General features: G+C 44.6%; 1 protein-coding gene across 1 annotated transcript in view; it reads left to right on the top strand.

Moving 5' to 3' along the window:
• TRIM25 (tripartite motif containing 25) overlaps positions 1 to 21,386 on the top strand; it is a 453,236-nt gene that overhangs the window by 398,410 nt on the left and 33,440 nt on the right. The gene's annotated exons all lie outside the window — the stretch shown is intronic.

Raw genomic sequence — 21,386 nt, 5'->3', positions numbered from 1 at the left:
TCGTTGTTCGTGCCAATTGCGCAGCTTGTTTGTGTACCTCTCATTTAGTGTCTTTGTGTATGTTGGATCTACTCCTATGTAGCAGGTTTTGTCATTCAATTGGTGAAGTGCCTCATTGACATAACTGCTTCTTTGCCACAGAACAATGTTACCTCCTTTATCGGAAGGTTTGATAAGTACATTGTCATTTTTTTGTAAGGAATTTACTGCTTTCCATTGTTCTTTGGACAGGTTCCTGCTCTTGCATGGTTGTTGTGATAGGGTCAATATATCTTGTGTTATCATATTGTTAAAGATACCTATGTTGTCTCTCACTATTTGGGGAAGATATTTGGAGAGTGCCCTGAACTTGGTATCACACTGCTTGATCTGTGTGTGTCTATCGGAGTGCATGTACCTTATATAGTTTTAGTTTGCATACAAACTTGTAGAAATCAACACGTGTTTGTGCGTAGTTAAGTTTGGTTTCAGGACAGAATGTAAAACCTAATTTCAATACTTGTTCTTCCATTGGGGAAATCTCTCTATCAGATAGATTGATTACCATTAACTGTTGATTTTACATTCTTCATTGTCTCTGCTTGGTCGTCTTGTTTCTTTCTTCGCTCTCGAAAATAAATAAATATATATATATATATATATATATATATATATATATCTCCACAACTGCCCACTCCGGAAAGAAGAGGTAGAGGCCACTCGGGGGAGACGTCGGAAGATCTTTCTTGATTACAGCGTGTGCCTAATGCATTTCAGCCTTTCGGCCTTCCTCAGATGCCGCCGTATGCGAAGAACAACTCCACCCCCACCTTTGAATGTCCAGTGTCTCTCTCATTGGTGGAAATCCGCTGGGCCATGTGATGTCAACTCTGCTGCAGTTCTGCCACAACTACAGCTCCCAGAATGCCACGTATCCAGGTGAGTGTTGCATGGGAGAGACAAAGTCCTGGAAAGGTGTGGAGTGTTCAAATGCAGAGGAAGGGCAACAGGTATAAATATTTGACCTCAGACACCAACTCATCAGTACACATCTGGACCTTTGGTCCCTCTGCCAGGAAGAAGGACTCCTGTGCTGATGAAAGGACTGCCACTCTGCTTGACTGCTTATCTGAAGGACTGCTGGCCTGCTGTGCTGACATGCTGCCTGATGCACTCCTGCCTGGGTAGAAATGGACTGGACCTGTGTCTGTTGAACTCAGGACCCCAGATTGACTCCAAGGGCTAGTTGGCTGGCCTCCAGGGACAGAAGACTCAAACAAGCTTGAACCCAGCACCTCAACTCTGTCATCTGTGAGTCTACCCTGCCATGTGGTGTCACCCAATTCCTGGACCCTTGGAAGTGGGCCTCCGGTGTTCAACCAGCCTCTTTGAATCTAGCGAAACTGACGCATCTCCTCTGATGCATGGCACAACCCCCAGCAGAACCGACACATTGCAGCCGCTGCATGGATTGTTGCGTCATAAAGACCTACATCGCAGCCTGTTGCCTCATTAGAACCACCGCTGTGTGAAGCATTTTTGCCTCACGCCTCCACAACCCTTGTTGTTGGCAGCCTTGACAACGATGCAGGACTCCATATTACAGCCTCGCTCCTTGGAATCGACGCATCACCCCGACTCCGTGCTGTATCCATGTCGCTAGACTTTGCATTGCAGCCCTCGTCGTAAGGGATCCTCAACGACAATGCAAGACCTCAGACAGCAGCCTCGCCGCATCTCGGAAATGATGCATAGCTTCAGCTGAGCAACGCATCTTTGACGAAGACCCTCGCGATGCTTAGCAAACCAGAATTTAATGTTCTTTCTTAAGCAGGTCTCACTGGGTCTTCACTGCATCGCTGTGGGCCTGAACTTGTTACTTTGTCCCAGTCCATCATGATCATATATCCACAGGTGGCGCTTTGTATTTTTGGACACTATTTCTATAAAATATTTTAACCTGCATAACTCTGGTTCTACCGATTGTTTTTTTGTTTTTTGTCATTTGGTCTTGTTTTATTTATAAAAAAAATACTCTATTTTGCCCTGTGGTGTGGGATCGTTTTGTGGTATGCTTTCACTGTGCTGCTGTTTGAAGTGTTGCACAAATACTTAACACATTGTCTCTGAGTTAAGCCTGACTGCTCTGTGCCAAGCTACCCAAGGGTTGAGCACTGGTTAATTTAGGGTTTACTTGTGACTTCACCCTGACAAGGATTGTGGTAGCCAATTTCTTCTACTGGTGGCAGCGGTGGGATTTGGACTTGTGTTTGTGCAGTGGTCTACAGATGTTTTTGTGTTATACTACCATTCCATATAAATAAGACCATTTAGAGTTTTTAAAAATCTCCTTGATTGCCTTCTTTTGGTTTTTCCAAATCTATCCTCATCCCTACTACTGAACTGTATGAAATCATACCTGCAGTAATGGAGGTTGACCTGACCAACTTGGAAAGTTGCACTGTGGCTGAGCTTAAAAAGAACACTCCCTCTGCTGCAGGGCTCGCAGCCCCTTGATACCCTCTTGGGTGATTAGCTACGCTTTACAAGTCCTGTTTGATTGATTTAAACAGTTATGCAAGGAAAGGGGACTACAGATGAAGAAGGGCACCAAAATGTTGGAGCTGCAGAAAGCTCTGAGGGCTTGGGCAGAGGTCCAGTGATTGATGACTGCCACAGAGGAGCAGGATGATGAGGATTAGATGGATGAGCAGATTCAGAACCTGTACATCAGCCTTGAAATGCAGCCTTCAGGGAAGGGGAAGGACCCATCCCCTGAGTTGGTACTCCCTGCCAAAGCAGAAAGCAGTGTAACCTAGCATGGGTTCTCCCCAGAGGAGCTGGCAGACAGGAAGGCAGAGAGGGAGTTCAGGCTGTATATGGCCAGGCTCAAAATGGATGCTGAGGAGAATAAAATGACCTATTAGAGGAACCTTAAAGATGTGGAACTGAAAACAAAGCAGGCAGATTCCAGCAGCATTTGTGACAGCATTCCCTCCTTATCTGAAGGAGACAAGAAGGTCCTTATCCCCAAAGACCTGGTACCCAGTAATGTGGTGGGGGATGACATTGAAAAATGTTTTTCAGCTTATAAGGTGACCCTGAGAGTACACGAGATCCCAGAGTAGTACTGGGGGATGGTTTGTGGAAGCATAGCCTCCAGTGGGGAGGGAGGCTCATCTGACCCTTGACGTAGAGGGCCAAACCAGGTACACCCATGTGAAAGCCATTCTTCTCACTAAATCTGGTCTGATCCCTGAAAAGCATTGTCAGAGGTTCAGAGACCGCCACAAACTCCCTAATCAGTATTGGGGGGATTTCCTGGGCTACTCTAACAAGGCACTGAATGGTTGGGTGAGTGGCAGCAAAGTTGATGATTACAATGGGCTGTACAACTTGATTATCTGGGAGCATATTATCGTTATTTGTTTTACATAGCTGTGCCAGCATCTAGTAGACAGCAAGCTGACTGACCCCCAGATAGCTTTCTGAGGTGGCGGACCTCTAGGTAAGCATCAGGGTGTCCACAAAGGCATCTTGGGGGACGCCCAAAAGGGTGGTCAGGGGTCACACCATAAGAAAGAGGGGAGGGAGATAACCGTAAACGTAACAAGTTCTGGGACTGCGAGGGCCAGGGTGCCTTGCAACGCTTTCATCCTTCGCACCTGGTGCCTCTTCCCGGCCCCTCCTCTCACCAATCTTCACTACATAACGCCTCGCGGCCCCCGCTTCGCGGGAGCCGCTCGTAGGCGCAGGCTGTGGATTTAGTTCCTGAATCCTTTTAAAACCTTGGTGGAACAGTGGGGAACTTTTACCTGGTGCTACTTACCACAGAAGGCTGCTTTCCTCCGTCGCTGGGACTGCGAGGGCCAGGGTGCCTTGCAACGCTTTCATTCTTCGCACCTGGTGCCTCATCCCGGCCCCTCCTCTCACCAATCTTCACTACATAACGCCTCGCGGCCCCCGCTTCGCGGGAGCCGCTCGTAGGCGCAGGCTGTGGATTTAGTTCCTGAACCCTTTTGAAACCTTGGTGGAACAGTGGGGAACTTTTACCTTGTGTAACTTACCACAGAAGGCTGCTTTCCTCCGTCGCTGGGACTGCGAGGGCCAGGGTGCCTTGCAACGCTTTCATCCTTCGCACCTGGTGCCTCTTCCCGGCCCCTCCTCTTTCCTTTATAAAATTCACGCCTTCTTTCGCGTAAGCGGGACGCGAGCGGAGCGCAGACCGGGGCGAAGCCCGGGCCAAGGGTGGGTCCGTCTGAGCCCGTCCGAGAACGTTAGAGAACGGAACGGGACCCTCCATTAACATCCACTGACTAAAGTCATTTGTTAAGCTACAGTATATAGGCTGCAGCTCATTGCTTGCAAGTTAGCGGGATATTTGCTGACTGAGGTTGCCAATACATATATCAAGGTGAGGATAAAATGGCCAAAAGGGACGGCACTACTATGCAACCAACAGGGGGCGCATTAATGGGAACTTTAGATAACTTCTTGGTGCGAGTACAGTCAGTGCTTGCCAAAGACATTGAATTAACAGAAAAAAGATTATCTTTAGACATTCTGTGCGACAAGAGGTCCTCCTTGGGAAATATGGCCAATGTAAGATCACCACCATGCTGCCAACCTGTTAGGTCAGATTCTCTGGGCTCTATATCTCCGCTGATGGAGGAGCAAAATGATGAAATAGTGATATGCTCCCCTTTCTCGATTGGCACGCCGGATGAAATTGTCGACGTTATGAACAGTGATAATGTGGTCTCAACGACCAAGCCTCTGTCAAGTATTAAGACTCGTTCAGCCAGTAACGTAAAAGCGGTTTCCGCCCATCAGCAATTAGCCCCTACCCTGAAAAAATATCGCAGGGGAAACCAAAATATAGCCGCTGTCAAGAACGCAAAGTCAGGTCCCGCCCCTGCTTCTGCTGCAAAGAAGAACATAGCCCCATGCCCTAAAACCTCCGAAGTAAGGCCAACTCAAACACCATCTTCGGGGTCAACACTTACGGATGAAATTGACACACCATCATTCTGGAGTAAACTGGAAAGTACTGTAAAAAAATTATGTGACCCAATTTATGAAAGGTTGGGCTGTATTGAAAGTAGGCACGTATGTATGGAACTGTCACTCGCCTCGGCACAACCACGGGGTGGCAGACTGGCTCAAGGTCCGCAAAAAGAGTGTCCCAGTGTAGTAGGTCAATATACTGAGACCAATACTACCACTAACAAATCAATAATTGGTACTATGAAAAATCATCTTCTTACACCCCAGGAACCCCAACCCTCCCTAGTTGTTGAAAGCCGGGTTAGAGATGATCATCTTCCCACACGATCTGAAGCTAATAGAGTTGGGGTAGGTAGTGTCAGTAAAGACAAGCAGCCCCCATCTGCCCAAATTTCAGTGCAGGCATCGTCTGGCCTAACTGACCTACACCTTCCTCCCGAAGCCGCTCCTTACGTGGTGATCTTAACAGGGGTCCCACCGTTGGAGAACGGAGTAAGGGAATCTTATTGGGACCTAAAGAACAAATGCACTTTTTGGCTAAATGTTAAGAGACCACTACCGCCCCATATGTGTGCTGAAATTTTATTCGCTAGAAGAGTAAATTGGGTGGGTAAAAGACCTAAAATGTCAAAGGGAGACTGTATAGTTATTCATTTTAGAGACGGACGCTGTGTGGAATATATCTGCTCTTGGCCGCTGAACGACCATTTATCCCTAATAAACACAATGCCATTGTCTTACTTCTATGCACCTCTGTCCCTGCCCTTAGGTGGGTTTATACGTGGAGATCCCCTGTTAAAAGGTAGCACCTTTGAGGATATAAGATCTATTAATAGATTTGATGTACTATCTGGGCTAGCGGACTGTGACTGACTGATTAATGCTAGAGGATATTCCAACTGTGAAATGACATATACAGCTCCATTGGCAATGGATAATTATGTAGAGTCTTATGTAGCTTTCGCAACAGAAGAGGGCCTAAGGAAACGAGAACAGCCTAGAACGGTGGGCGAAAGCATGGTTGACATGTTCCCTGCCCAAATAAATATTATCTAGGACAGGGATCGAGACCAATAAGTTGTGCATCAAAAGGAAATACCTAGCATTAAGGGTCTACCACGTTCTTTACTAGATGCAGCTCTTTCCCCATTACCAGACTTTGAGAGTACTGCAGAGGAAATTACCTTAACAGGGCATGTATCGTTTCTATCTTGGAACGTGGCGGGCGTTGGATCTAAACTAACGTCCCCAGTCTGGGCAGACTTCATCAGCAAGCATGATATCTGTCTTTTTCAGGAGACATGGACGCTAGAGCCTGTATTCATGTTGGGCTACTTGAACTTCTTTGTCCCAGCGGGAAAAAGGCCCAAGGGTCGGCCAGTAGGAGGCCTGGTCATCTGGGTCAAACAAAGTTTGGAGTGTGATATCCAACCTATCCTAACCCAGAACGATGATATTTTAGGTATTAGGTTGACTTGCCCGCTAAAATTCAAGATTGATATATACAATGTATATGCCAGGGGCTTACCATGCGGAAAAATATCTGAGGTGATGTCAGTATTGAACACTCTTGTGGAATCCAGCCCTGATGATGTGCTCCCATTGATTGCCGGAGATTTTAACACAACTTTTGAGCCACTAGGGCCCCAAGACATGTTTTTAACAGAGGAAGAGGACCTAAGATGGGGTGTTCCACAGCTCGAGACAAAGACAGTGAGCAAGTGGACTGAGGCGGCTCTGTATATGAAAGGGTTCTGCCTGGGCAACCAATTGAGGGAGGCCAATGGCAGAACCGCATCTGATAGGATATGCAGGAAGACGTTCGACAATGGTATCAGGGCAAGCAATATAGACTACATCTTGGTCCATCTGGAGATGTGGCATACCCTTGTGGATATGGAGGTTAAGATACGGATTGAAAGCGACCATAATCCACTAGTCGCTATCTTTAATTTTGGGACGGGAGATAGTAGGGACCGAGCTATAGAAATGATAGGTCCAGCTGATGCTCTAACAAATGACGAACGCCACCTTAAGTGGAATAAAGTAGTAGAGCACCCTGATCTTATAGATAGCATTGAGACCTATGTCGAAGAGGCCTTGACATCTATAAGGGTGGTGGGTCACAACAGCCAACCCCTAGCTGCTTTTGAGAACATTCATGGAAAACTATTTGCCAAACTCAAATCCTGTTTCTGTAGGCCTTTTTCAGGAAAACAAGTTGCGAGAAGCAAACCGGAGGATTGGTATAACGCCTCCTGTAAACAAGCCCGTAGAAATTTGGGATTTGCGCTTAAAACAAAAGAACCTACCAAGATCAAAATAGCCCGTAGTATCTATAGAAAGGCTCAATGGAAAGCTAAAAAGGAATGGGAGGAGTGTGAGTGGCAAGATTTAAAAGCAGCATGTGCAGACAAAAACCAGAAAAAATTCTGGAAAATTTTTAAATGGAAGAAATCACTGACAGCCCCCATAATTATGTTCCCCAGAGTTCTTGGGTAAAAATTTTTAAATCACAATATACAAAAGGTCTTGAGGACGATAGTACGTATCTCCAGGAGAGGTTGCTTTATAATACCCCTGTGTTTAGTGTAGAGGAGGTTGACCTCGCGCTTGACATGGTTACTCAGGGTCGTGCACCTGGTATGGCTTGCATTCCGGCCGATTTATTCCTGCATGACAGACAAAGATGGAGTCTTTACATTACTCATTTAGCTAATGCTATAGCGAAGGGAATGCCTATCCCCCATTCCTGGAAAGGTGCTGAGATTGTTCCGATATACAAGAAAGGGGACAAATCTTTGGCCAGCAACTATAGACCCATTAGCTTGATTGATGCTATGCCAAAAATCATGGGACGCCTGGTCTTGGGTAGGATCCAGACCTGGATGGAGGCTAGTAATGTTCTAAGCCCTCTCCAGGCTGGGTTTCGGCCAAAAACCAGCACCATAGATCAGATCTTTAGGTTCATTGTCCTCTATTGGAGGACGGTGGTCTTAGAAATAGGGGTTTTGTATGCCGTGTTTGTCGATCTGCGGGCGGCCTTCGATTTGGTTCCACGCAGCAAGCTTTGGCAGGTACTGGAGGGGCTGGGGATGGCACCGGAGTTGCTGGTACTGATCGTCCGCCTACATGAGGACAATTTTGCTCGGGTCCGATGGGGTCGCCAGGGTGAGGTAACGGAGTGTTTCCCCGTGGAGCGGGGAGTCCGGCAGGGCTGTGTTCTGGCACCGACCCTGTTCTCGCTCTTCGTGAACGGGGTGGCCGAGTTCCTCGCCCGGGTCCCCTCGGATGCACCGGCAATGGTCGGTACTCGAATTCCAGTCCTCATGTTCGCGGACGACACGTTGCTGATTTCTAAAACTCCGAGTGGCCTGCAGCTTACCCTCCGACGCTTTGAAGAGTTCTGCTTGCTGCGGGGACTGGAAATAAACGTTTCCAAGACCAAGTTTATGGTTCTTAACGGCCCTAATCCGTGTAGATCCTATAAACCCTTTAATGGTGTCATTTCCATGAATGGCTTGCCCTTGGAGCAGGTCGATGCATTTACTTATTTAGGAGTTACGTTGCAGAAGAACATGTATTGGAACAGTCATTTAGATTTATCTATCTTGAAGTTCCAGCAACAGGCAGGCTTCATTCTAAAGAGATTTAAAACCTCAAAAACACAGCCAATAGGCCCACTCCTTGAAATCTACTCAATGAAGGTCCGTAGCTCATCCCTATATGGGTCAGAGTTATGGGGGTATGGCAACAACCCAAAACGTCTGAATGCTATGGAGAGCGAGCTTATCAGAAAAGTTGTCGGCGTGCCTCAAAGCACTCCCTTGTTACCTCTTTTTTGGGACCTTGGTTTGAAAACCTTACAAGATACCGCCAATTTGCGGCCATTGTTGTACTGGCGTAGGGTCTGGTCGACTGAGGAGCTCAAACACTATGCCCTGGGCTTAAAGGAAATAATGGAGAAAGACATCTCTCGTAAAATAGACTGGTTGCGGTCTATTGAATTATTACTTTATAGACTAGGATTGAATAAACTATGGGATGACCCCCAAAACGCGGTCTTCCCTTCAAAAGAAATTTTGAAAAATAAGTACTGGGAAATGATCGCTATGGAATCAGCTTCCAAAGGGAGTACATCGCAATTAACAGCCAGATTTCTAGAATTTAAGGCCTATCCTAGACATGAACTATACTGGGGATTGATCGAAATACCTTCCGACCGTAAACTCTATTTTCAGTTCAGGATAGGTACCCTTCCCATCCGCACATTTACATCTAAATGGACAAAAGGGTCCACGGATAAATGTTCTAACTGTAGAGATTTGTCTGAATCCTTGAGTCATTTTTTGTTCTTTTGTCTCCTTTATGTGCTTCCTCGTAAAAAATGGGTATTACCCGTTTGCCGGCTTATAGGCACCAGAAAGCACGAGGAGGCATTAAGAATTTTGTGTACAGATTCAAGCCCGATTATTGCAATAGCAATGGCTAAGTTTATAAAGTGGGCTTGGATAATACGATCCAGGCAAACTCTTACGAAAGTATCTAGCGAATAGGCACCCAAATGCAGTCATTTAATCCTTATATTCATCTGTCTACTTATTTATCCATTATTATATATATGGATATCTTAACTACGATACTTTGTTGCCTTGATAGACCTATGTTGACGAGCACCAAGCACCGATATCCAAATATGAAATGTATTTAACCGAATGTATATATGAGCCTTAATAACGTTTATTTTAAACTGAGATTAGTGTAATTCCTGGCCTGTTATCACGTTGAAAACTGATATTGTTTTAACTCATGTTGATGTTAACGGCTGATGTATGCTACTTTTGTGACTTAAATTGTCGAAATAACGTTTTTTGTAATTGAAACAAGTTCTCAAAAGGCCCCCAAAATAATTATGAAATAAGGGAACAATGGTAGTCAGCCCCAAAGAACCAAAGAAGAAGAGATTATTTGATAGGGAGTTTTACCCTAGCCCCATCATGTACAGAATGTTACTAGTATGTGCACTCCAAGGAGACACCAAATATTCCAAGAGGGCACATCCCCCCCACCAGTGGGCAGACACCTGGGTTGGTGAGTGTAGCGCTTGGGGTTGAGGAGGCCCCAATTAGTTTTGGGGAGCAGACAGAGTTGACCCTAGTGTCCTTGGGGGATAAAGAGATGGTGCCAAAAGCCCATATGCCACTCAAGCAAGATTTGACCCTGCAATGTCAAAAAGGATACCCACAGCTCCCACCCTGCATATTTCATGAGATTCAGAGTCCGCTTGTTTGCTTTTAGGAGGCATTCCAGGAACTTCAGGACAGTGACTTTCTAAAAGTTTCTTTTCCTTGATATTTTGAAAAAATCTGACTTAGAACTAAAAATAGTTGTTTCATTATTTGTCTAGCTAGTCCCATTCCTGAGAATTCCTAAGACACAGTATTAGGATTTTAATTCGTACTCTGGTTTTCGGCATAGGACAGCCAGGCCTTTCACATTGAAAAATAGCTTTTGGGTGCCATTCACTGTAAGGACATGTTAACATTAAATTTCTGCATGTCCTACTTCTAAATACCATGCACCCTGCTTTGTGAGCTACAAGGCCTACATGTTTAAGAGGGGAGTTGACCTGTCAAAATGATTTATTTATGAAAAGTGTTTATTTTGACTCGTCAAATTGCAGTTTTTGCACTGCAGCAGTAAGGCTACAAGGTTAGGCTAACAGCCATGTTTTCACTGCCGCTGTAGTAAATGGCAAAATAGGTACTGAAGTCAACAGAGTGGCATTTATCATCCAGGCCCTGGGTACATCTTGTACCACATGATGGGGACTTACAAATAAGATAAGTATCCCAGTTAAGACTATGCAAATTCAACCATGTTGAAGGGGTAGCACAGGCTTTTTTCCACTGGTTAGCAGGGTTAATGTGCATAGAAGCCAGCAATAATATAGGGTCCAAAATATAGGGTCCAGCAAGAGTTGAAAAAATATGGAGTGACCATGTAGAAATTGTGGATTTCCTATAGAGTGCTTCAACAAATAGAAATAAGTAGAACCCAAAATGTGAGCAGTAGAAGGGCACAAGTACTGAGGCCATTCCCCAAGGGAAGCCAAACACAAGAAGATGAAGTGAAGCCCACATGCGCTGTCAAAAGAGAGGCAATCACATGAGAGTGACGATGAAGATAACTGATGGTAAACAAAATGCCTTAGAAGCAACAGCGCATTTATTATCAGGCAATACCTAAAAAATAGATGTGTGCAACATCATTAGGAATTAGTTTCATGGATTAGTTATTCACTGCAACTGTAGATACAAAAAACAGTTATGTGGTTTGTCCCCTCCCAATCTCCTGCATACACATATTTTTTATGTGTGGTATGGTTATGGTTGGTAAAAGGATGTATGGACTAGAAGGGGCTTGACAGAAAATATTGAAAAGGTAGGATTCTTTTGCTATGTGTATTAACTTGCAGAGAAAATCAATGTATAAAAGGGATATGGTACGATCATGGAAATTAGGGTTGCCATGTGGTGGTGGGCTCCTTTAAAATGTAATGTTTTGAGTGTGGTGTAAAACATAAAAAGCTTCCTTATCGGAAATGGGCATGCTGCAGTCTTTGCACTTACAAAGATTCCTTAGGGCATAGCAGTGACCACCAGTATCAAACCATTTCTGCGTCGGCTCCTCCATTAAGGCGGAGGAGCTTCGCCCCACTTCTCTGCATGCAATAGTTAAGGGAACACTAAAATGATAATAACCAGCGTTATTATCATTTTAGTTTTCTGTTTCTTGAGGCGGGCGGACAGAACGGGACAGGGGGAGGATTTGGACTGCTGTCTCAGGTCGGCCAATCCGTCATGCACACTTGGCATGTTGTCCACCCAGGCTGCATTACAGCCTGGGTGGAGAACATGCTCAGGCTCCCATTCCCCGTCTGAGTGCCAAATACGGCACTCAGACCAATCACAACACTGCATTGCAGCGTTGTAATAGGCTAGGGAAGTCAGGAGCCTGGGTACTTCTTGGTTCCTGTTTCCTGTACCTGGTCCTGTTTCCTGCTGTCCAAGAGCCGAAGAGGAGCAAGAGGCGGCGGCCGGCCAGGAGATAAGTGCTTTAAAAAAACATATATATTTACCACACCTCCACGTACTCCCCGCCGCCGCCCTTAAATAGCGGCCCTCACTGGACCATTTCTGATTTATATGAAATGGTTGGAATCTAACCCATCGTGCGAAGAATTCTACGTTCCTACCTTCATTTTCATTATTGTTTGCACCTGGGTGGTAAACCTGTTGTCCGTGAAATCAGTTCTGGGGGATTTCTGGGAGATGCATATATTTCTATTAATACTTGTACAGATGTAAACAAACCTAAAACATTTAAAATTTATTTTAAAAAGGTTTTGTTGAACTGTAGGTTTATATAGAGATCTGAAATGGACGGATTGTTTACTTAGAGACATTTTATGGCGTGTGAGCATGTGGGTATAGGCACTCCTTTAACCTACTTCATGTAATTTTGAAGATCTTGTTCATGCTGGTGTTGCAGCACCTATAGGTCTTTAGTCTTCTGTCCTTACACTCTGAACCGACGTTAAACAGTTCCTTAATGTTATATGGTGTGTTGTCTGTATTGAAATGTATACAGTAGGAAAGATGGTATTCAAACATTTTGTTTTGATGAACACAAGCACAGGTTTCTAAGATTCTTCTAGACAAGAGGCATCCACTTTCATTGGCCCAGTTTATGCCCCTACTGCAAAACATACGCACCTTGTGCAACGTTTGACCAACTGGATCAGTTGGTAGAGCAGATTTTTAAGTCGTCCAGTAATAAAGAAGAATATTTGTTAGCCACAATACTTTTGAATCGTTCTATAATGTTAGATTTCTTAAAATGATGGAAATAGGCATGCCTGTGCAGAACGTGTGGAAGATGGATAATGCTTAGAAGTGATATACTGCAAATAACCGTTTTAAGATGAAGTGTATTGCAGGGTTTGCCACAACAAAGTGAACATTTCTGATTGATTACATATTGCGAGCTACTTCTTAAAAGTTTTTATCATGTTTGCTTTTTCCCACTTAGTGGATAGTTAATCAATTTTGCCAGAAGTTGTGGCATGTCAATAATTCTTACACATTTTCCCTCCTAGCTATGAGCATTACAGCATCTATAGGTAGGGCCAATGGGATGTAAGACCACGTAAAGACTGGAAAATGTTCAACATTGGACAGTGGCAGCCTTATATTGGTATTTATATAGCATGAACCTAGCTATAAGGAACGGAACGCTGTACAATACATGGACTTGAGATCGTGTACCTCAAGTGCAGATTAGAGAAATACATTTCACACAATATTAATCAAATTTTTAGGTGTAGGGAGATTAAGTTATTTACGTAGAATCACACAAGTGAACACCGAGGCCCGAATTAGAACCTGGTTTCCCAGGTTTCAAAGGCGGCAGCTAAAGCCACTAGGTTACAGTTCCACTCTTGTGTGGAGCTCCAACGCACACCAGTAGGGAGACCTAAAACTAGATCACCCGAGTAACCCTCGAACCAGCAGCTGCCATTGCAGCACTGAAGTGGCACCCACATGCATGAGACTCCTGTGAGCCTCTTTGAGTGATCTGACTGGGTTGGATTCTGGCTTAAACAAATGAGAAATGCTTTGTTATGTACATAAGAGATTTTGTTGTTGATACGTAGAGTCTTTGTGATCTCTATTGAAGAAATCCAATAAGAAACAGAGCCACCAGAGGGGGGTTGAGCTGCCCCTCGGTGGATGAGTTATGGGCAGTTGATCCATTGGAGAGCTAGTCACGCAGCCTCAGAAAAGTAAGGTGGGGCACAAATGAAGAGTGGGAAAACATTGTGGAGATGACGCTGGACTGCAGCCAGGTAGGGGAGACTAAAAAAACCAAACATGATGATTTGAAATGAGGGACTCTATCTGAGCGGGCTACCTGCTTGTTGAGATAGTGTGTTGCCCTTTAAACTCGTGTTTTTCATGCATTAATGATTGCTGGAAGAAATTTCTTTGGGATTAATGGAGACTTATGTGGAAAAGAGTTTCTCACTGGTTGGGCAGAATGGGAGGCGTAGGCTGGAAGGGAGCAGGTAGTTACTTGAGAAGTTGTGCTGATGTGACGTTAAGATGGGACATACCCCTTCTGATTGGCTCGTACAGGACAGACAGCAGGATGAATTTAGACAAATATGAAGGTGTTTGGTTAAAGGAGGAGCTGATGGTAGAGTACTCCTCCTCTCACCACATACCGTGGACCCACTTGGGCCCCCAGTGATTGTGGCAGAAGGGTTACCTATAGCATTTTCTTGTGTAAACATCTTATAGATTAGCGCTTGTGCTTTCACTCAGTTGCCTTCATCGTGATCTCTAGATAAACCGGAAACTCTAGGATTAAACTAGCAGTCTTTTGGCGAGGCTGCTGCTGTATAGTTAACTAATTTCTCCCGAGTACATTTGGAATTTATTTGGAAATTAGGAAGTAGTATATATTCAACTTGCCATGGTGGACATACATACCTCCATATGCCTCACTGAAAGCAGTTGTGTCCATGCATTTGTGAGTAATAAGTACCTGTAATTCAAGAACCTTAGTTATATTGGTAAAAACATGCCTATTGCAAATTAAAAACATCTTGTGTATAATAGTGGATTTATTTTCAAGCCAAGAAAGATGCTTTTTAAAAGCAGTGTTGTATTTGACAACATGTAGCAGAGACTTGGACAACATGACTAACAACAGATTATCGTCACTACTAACACTTGCCGTGTCGGTGATGTGACGAGTGCAAAGTAAGTGGTTTTATTTATTTATTTAATATTACTAATCCGGTCGTCTGACTTCCACCACCCCCTGCCCTACTACCACCCCACCGCTCTTACCTGTGCGAACCGCTACTGGATGACTCATGAGGTTTTCCACAGCACTGTCACAACTGTTGCACTTGCTCGATTTCTCACACCTGGAAAATCCTATCCTAAATATATCCCAAACCACCTAAAAGATTCAACGAAGACCCCTGCAGACCTGCATCAACGACAGCGAAAAGGTCATGATGCATGAGAACTGCTGCAACCCCTTCTCTACTCCCTAACAAATATGTTTTTGTGTTCATGAAGGCTTTCTGTGTCCTTCAGAAAGGCCTGAAGCAAAAGTATAGATCCCAGGTAAGCCTTTTAATTCAAGATGGCAGAAAAGTTATTGGGCTACCACTTTGCCCATGATTTTGAAAAGAAACAAGTTCCTGCTATTGATCAATAGATGGCTGGATGGAATGACTTAGTGTTTTTTACATAAGGGCATTACCCTAGTTTGCTTTGAGCGTATTTGAATCTGTCCTCAAGTGGCACTGTAAGCCCTGCCGTTGAAGTGTATGGGGCCACAGCTGTTGCAGGGGCAATGCATGGGTCTAAACTTTGGGGTAGTGTAAATGTGGCTTCACTCTCACAGATTGAGAATAAGTTCATCAGATCTCTTTTTAATCTTCCCCACAGTACACCCCTCATATCTCTTCGTCTTGAACTCTCATTAAAGTGAATTGATCACGTCTCCCAATCAAAGCCCCTGTTGAATTGGATCCGTCTGTGGTCGGAATTGGCAGCCTACATCGAGCCTCTGGAGGAACTTAATAACATTGACAGAAATGTCCACACCCCATGGCTAAGAAAAAATAAACAAGCTGCAGAAATGATCAAGATGAGGGAGGTGTGGAAAATCCCAGCTACATTAAAGAAAGACATTATAGTTAAGTCGAACCAAGCATATTGGGTCTTTACATATGAACACATTTGATGCCGCCAGAAGCTGGAGAGTATTACGGACCAGTTTTTAAATCACAAACCAGTTTTAAATTTGAACCGTATCTGGATAAATTGCCCCCACCCTCACCCCGCTATGTATATGACTTTGTATATGAAATTTAGATTTAGTATTCTGCCATTGGCTATTTTTACCAGCAAATGGGACAAGAAGGGCTCTTCGAGTGTGAACTGCCCCTTCAACCCATTTTTTATTTTTTTGCCCAGTGTACACTTTGCTTCGTAGGAGGTGGCTCGTCCCAGTCTGCAAGCCTGTGAATATTACACATTACTGGGAAGCAAGCAGAATTTTTAGGTGTGACACTAGAGAATATGTGTTTTTTTGCGGTTCTTAGGTATTTGTCTTGGGCAAGAGACTTAGATTAAATAATCTGAGCATACCTTAATTGCTGCTTGGGTCCAAGGTGACTGTAATTTTTCAGTAGTAGTATAATGTTTTATATTTAAATAAATGTTTAATTGTTGCCCAAAGGTTTTATACTGTAATATTTTATGATAAATTGTAATATGGTTTTATTTTTGTATGTTGTTATGTAATGTGAATAGTGTGTATTTGCTTTGTAGGCCTTGCTTTAATGGCTTTCTTAAACCAAAAATAAGCAGATTAATTGATTGGTTGAATGCGATTTGCGCTCTCTGGCCAGACCTTATGTGATCAATAGAAAAAAAGCTTTAAGAAGCACTAATTAGAGAGAAGTTTTGGCTCCACCTAAATCTTGGTTTCTTGAGTACAGCTATTGATCGGGCAGAATTTGTGTGCTTTCCCTGAACAAGGATACCTGTATTGCACTTTTTTTCTTCTGAGAAAGGTTATGCTGAACACAGCAGGTCTGAGATGGTTAAAGTTACAAGCTTTAGGCCTGATCTATTTATTAGGAAATGTTATGGGTTATTTATTGTAAAACCATATATTAAATCCATTGAACATTTAAAGGTGGATTGTCATAATTTGTGAAACCTTGTAGACCTGTATTTTGTTACAGTGAATCTCACAGACTTCCATGGTAGGAAAGGGTTATGGTATTGGGTACACCCTGTGACAAACCCTGGAAATTAAGATTTGCACTTTGAGAATCCTTATAATGGCATTTTAGGAAGGTTTATACATTGTCTTGTCAACTGTAATTTTGTACACATTTGTAATTTTGAGACTTCTGAGATGGGGGCTTTGGCTCCATCCAATTGTTGATTCCCTGAGTACAGATTTTCATTTGGGCAGAATTTGTGTGCTTCCCCTTAAAAAGAGTACTTGTATTGCACTTTTTGCTTTGTGGGAAAGCTTAACAAAGCAGCACTGAGTTTATTTTTATGGTGACAAGCCATTGATCAAAGCAATAGGCTTCAACTGTTTATTATGAATTTGATGACAAAGGGAGTAGGCCAGACTTATTTCTTGTGAAAAGCATATTTTAAAGCCAAAAGGGCTTTAATGGTGAATTGTCATTATACTGCATTAATGCCTGTGCACAGATATTTTGTTACATGGAATTTCACAGGTTACTGTAGTAAGCAGTGACTTTGGTGTTGGTTACTTGATTTGAAAGACCCTGTGCGTAAAAGATTTACACAATGATAATCCTTGCTAGGCCCTCTTGGGAGGGCTTGGCAGATGTAGTTCTCTTCTAGGCATTTGAAATAAAAAAAGAAAGAGAAAAATTTGCCCTGCATATACGTACACTGGGGATCTTTGCGTCATCAGTCTTCTGACTTTTTGAGTGTTGTTTACCTTCTGCTTCCACCCCTGACAGCATACTGCAAGGGACAATAAGTTAACACATTTCTGCCATTTGTGCTGTTGCCTTCTGAGTAATGGCATTTTGCCTGATCACATGCTCACATCTGCCTGGAGACAAGGATGCTTCAGTGCTTGGACTGGTTGCCAGTCCTTTAGTTTTCCTTTTTTTAATCTTTTATAGGTGCCATTTCCTTCTTTCCTTCTACTCCTTTTTTTGGTCTCGCCTGACCCAGCGTATGCGCTGGGCTGGCAAGACTTTTAGTAAGGGCTTCAAAAAATGCTACCATGGCCGGCCTACAGCTTGCTACATGTGCGCGGGCACGCGCTTACGAGCTGAGGCTCCATATGGCTTTCCTCGTCATGCTCATTAAGCGCATTGCTCGCCGCGCTTGATCAAGCTGGTCTGCACACTCTGGACTTGAGAACATCCAGAACCTCGGCCAGTGGGGTATACCAAAACACGCTCTCCAAAGCACGTACTAGTGAATATAAAGGAAGAACGGTACCTTTCCTAGCTAGCTGTATACTTACAGTATGCGAGGTAGATGTTAATTTGGACCGAGCGCCTGTTTACGTAATATAGCAGTTAGTTTCCAACCATAAGATTTCGTGCCATAACGCAGCGCATTCACTTCAATCTCACCGGTTGGACTAATGCACATGAAAACACTAATCTGTGAAAATAAATTCTATGTAACGGTACCAGTAATGCTACTGCCAAAACTTCCAGTTGTCTCCGTTTTTGTGCACAATTATAACATATGCAGAATGAAATTGGTGCACAAATGGCAACACTGCTCTGTTCGAAGAGCCAGCCGCTAAGCTACAAGAGGCCCTGCCTGCAAAGTTTGTCATATCACGTACCCCACCCACTTCAAGAGGCCTCGCACATCCCACCAAACTGTCTTTCCCTCCTAACATAAATCCCGTAACCCATTCCAAAAGACCAGCCGCTCACCCTTCTCCACATCTGCCTTGCACCCTCCTCCACATCTGCCTTGCACTCTTCTCCCCTTCCACCTTGCGCCCTTCTCCCCTTCCACCTTGCGCCCTTCTCCCCTTGCACCCTTCTCCCCTTCCACCTTGCACCCTTCTCTGCCTTGCACCATTCTCCCCCTCCGCCTTGCACCCTTCTCCCCCTCCGCCTTGCACCCTTCTCCCCCTCCGCCTTGCACCCTTCTCCCCCTCCGCCTTGCACCCTTCTCCCCCTCCGCCTTGCACCCTTCTCTCCCCCTCCACCTTGCACCCTTCTCTCCCCCTCCACCTTGCACCCTTCTCTCCCCCTCCACCTTGCACCCTTCTCTCCCCTCCACCTTGCACCCTTCTCTCCCCCTCCACCTTGCACCCTTCTCTCCCTCCGCCTTACACCCTTCTCCGCCTCCAACTTGCACACTTCTCCACCTTTCACCCTTCTCCTCCTCCGCCTTGCACCCTTCTCCCCTTCCACCTTGCACCCTTCTCCCCTTCCACCTTGCACCCTTCTCCCCTTCCGCCTTGCACCCTTCTCCCCTTCCGCCTTGCACCCTTCTCCCCTTCCGCCTTCTACCCTTCTCCACCTTGAATCCATCTCCCCCTCTGCCTCGCACAATTCTCTGCCTTGCACCTTTCTCCCCCTCTGCCTTGCACCCTTCTCCCCCTCCCCCTTGCACCCTTCTCCCCCTCCCCCTTGCACCCTTCTCTCCCTCCGACTTGCACACTTATCCCCTCCGCCTTTTATCCTTCTCACCTCTGCCTTGCACCCTTCTTGCCCTCCCTGTTGCACCCTTCTCCCCCTCCGCCTTGTACCCTTCTCCACCTCCGCCTTGCACCCTTCTCCCCTCCGCCTTGCACCCTTCTCCCCTCCGCCTTGCATCCAAGCATTGGCATAGTCAATAGGTCTCACTTTTGGGACCTTATACGTATTTAGTTAAGTAGCACAATATCCTTGGTGCAACAACACAAACTGTTGCATGTCTAAACACTTATAAGGTCCCAAAGGTGAGACCTATTGGCTATGCCAATGCTTTTTTTAGGGGTGTCTTGAAGCTCCCAAGTGGTCCTACTGGGCTGCTTGTTTGCTGCTCATTTCATCTGCAATTGGCTGCATCCTGTCGAGCCACTAATTTTTTTAATGGATGGCCATCTTCTAATGGTATTGCCCTTATTTCATCATTGCTTTACCGTTCCATTGCTTTACCATTCCATTCCAAGGTGGTGGCCATATCTGCATTATGTTGACCACCTTGGATCGGTAAATAATTTCCCTACCAATACTGAATATTCACAGCCTATTCCAGGGGTCTAGCTTACAGACAGAGCCAGCTCGTCTGAAATGTTTTTCAACATCCAACCCAGTTCTTTCAAGGCTCCAGATGTTAAACCATTAGAAACTGTTCATATCAGCAGGGACAGAAAATCTCATGTTCCTCCTCTCCTGTTGAAATGGCTACCAAGCATCTGTCGTTTGCGGTTTCAAACTGAGGGCTGTTTGATAGAAGGCAGAATATGGCATTTACTTCCTGGCTGGAGATCCATCACGTCGGACAGGCGGACCTTGCAGATTGTTCAAAGGGCTATGTCCTTCCTATCATCTCTCCCCCCTCCTTCCTCCCACACTAGAGCAACATTCAAAGGAGTATACAGCAATCTTGTTGCAAGAGGTCAGTCTTTACCTGTCCAGCACTTCAATAGAGCAGGTACTAGACTCTAATTGGGGAAAGGATGCTACTAACATTACTTAAGGATGGAATCCTCGTGTTTATTTTAGATTTCTGCCTGCCTAACACTTTTCTGAGGAAGAATCATTTCAAAGTTCTTACTCTGGCTCTGATCTTGTCGGCTCTAGATGCAGGATATAATGGTTAACATTCCTGGAGAAGTTATATTTCCCAACACCCATACTGCAGTTCCACAGATGTTACCTGCTCTTCAAGGTAAGTAAGGAACACTTTCAGTTTACTGTGCTTACTTGGCGGCTGAGCTGGTTCATGTTATCCTTGTAGCCTTCTGCCCTTCCACAAAATTAATCTACGCTGGGACATATTTGTTGCCTGGAGTGGAGCTTGTAATATCCACCCCTTACAAGTCAACTCTTCTGATGTTCTTTTATTTGTTCTTTCATTAGCTCAGCAAGGCTTTTCTATGGTCTTCGTGAAATGTTACTTGTTTGCCCTTATGGCCTTTCTCAATACACCTAACAACCAGTCTTTAAGTCACCAGGAGTGATGCATTTTATAAAAGGGGGAGTGATGACTTTTATAAAAGGCTTGACACATTTACTTTAAACCATTTATTGTGCCTCAATTGGGCCAGAATTTGTTACAGACATTTCTCATACCCTGCTAATCAATATGGTTCTCACCAGTGAAAATGTCTTCCTCGTTTCAATTACCTCTACATGCCACGTGAGTGAACTGCATGTGCATTTGCTGAAGCCACCATAGACTACCCTAACTAATAAATTGGTACTAAGGACCTTCCTGCTGATGATTGTGACTCCCATGTTGTCTAGCAATCACTCTACCAGCATATTTTGTCCCGCCTCACCTTTCTAAAGGGGAATAGAAACTCCATCAACTTGACTGTAAAAAGGCCCAGAGGTCTATCGCATAGATGACTATCTTTTTGCTGGATTTTCTGTGGCAAAGAGCCCTCTGCATGAAGATATGGTACGCAGTGGCCAAGAAGCACACTCGTGTAGGCCTGCAGCGTAATTCCACTAACGACAATGCCACGACAATGACTTTGGCATGAGGGGTTCCTGTTCTAGATAGCCGCCAGGCTGCAACACAGGAGTCGGTTTCTATGTTCATGAAGGACTACTACCTTTA

The sequence above is a fragment of the Triturus cristatus genome, chromosome 7, assembly GCF_964204655.1.
Source record: "Triturus cristatus chromosome 7, aTriCri1.1, whole genome shotgun sequence".
NCBI classification, from domain to species: domain Eukaryota; kingdom Metazoa; phylum Chordata; class Amphibia; order Caudata; family Salamandridae; genus Triturus; species Triturus cristatus.
The sequence above is the reverse complement of the archived record's forward strand: the minus strand, read 5'-3'. Positions and strand labels throughout refer to the sequence as shown.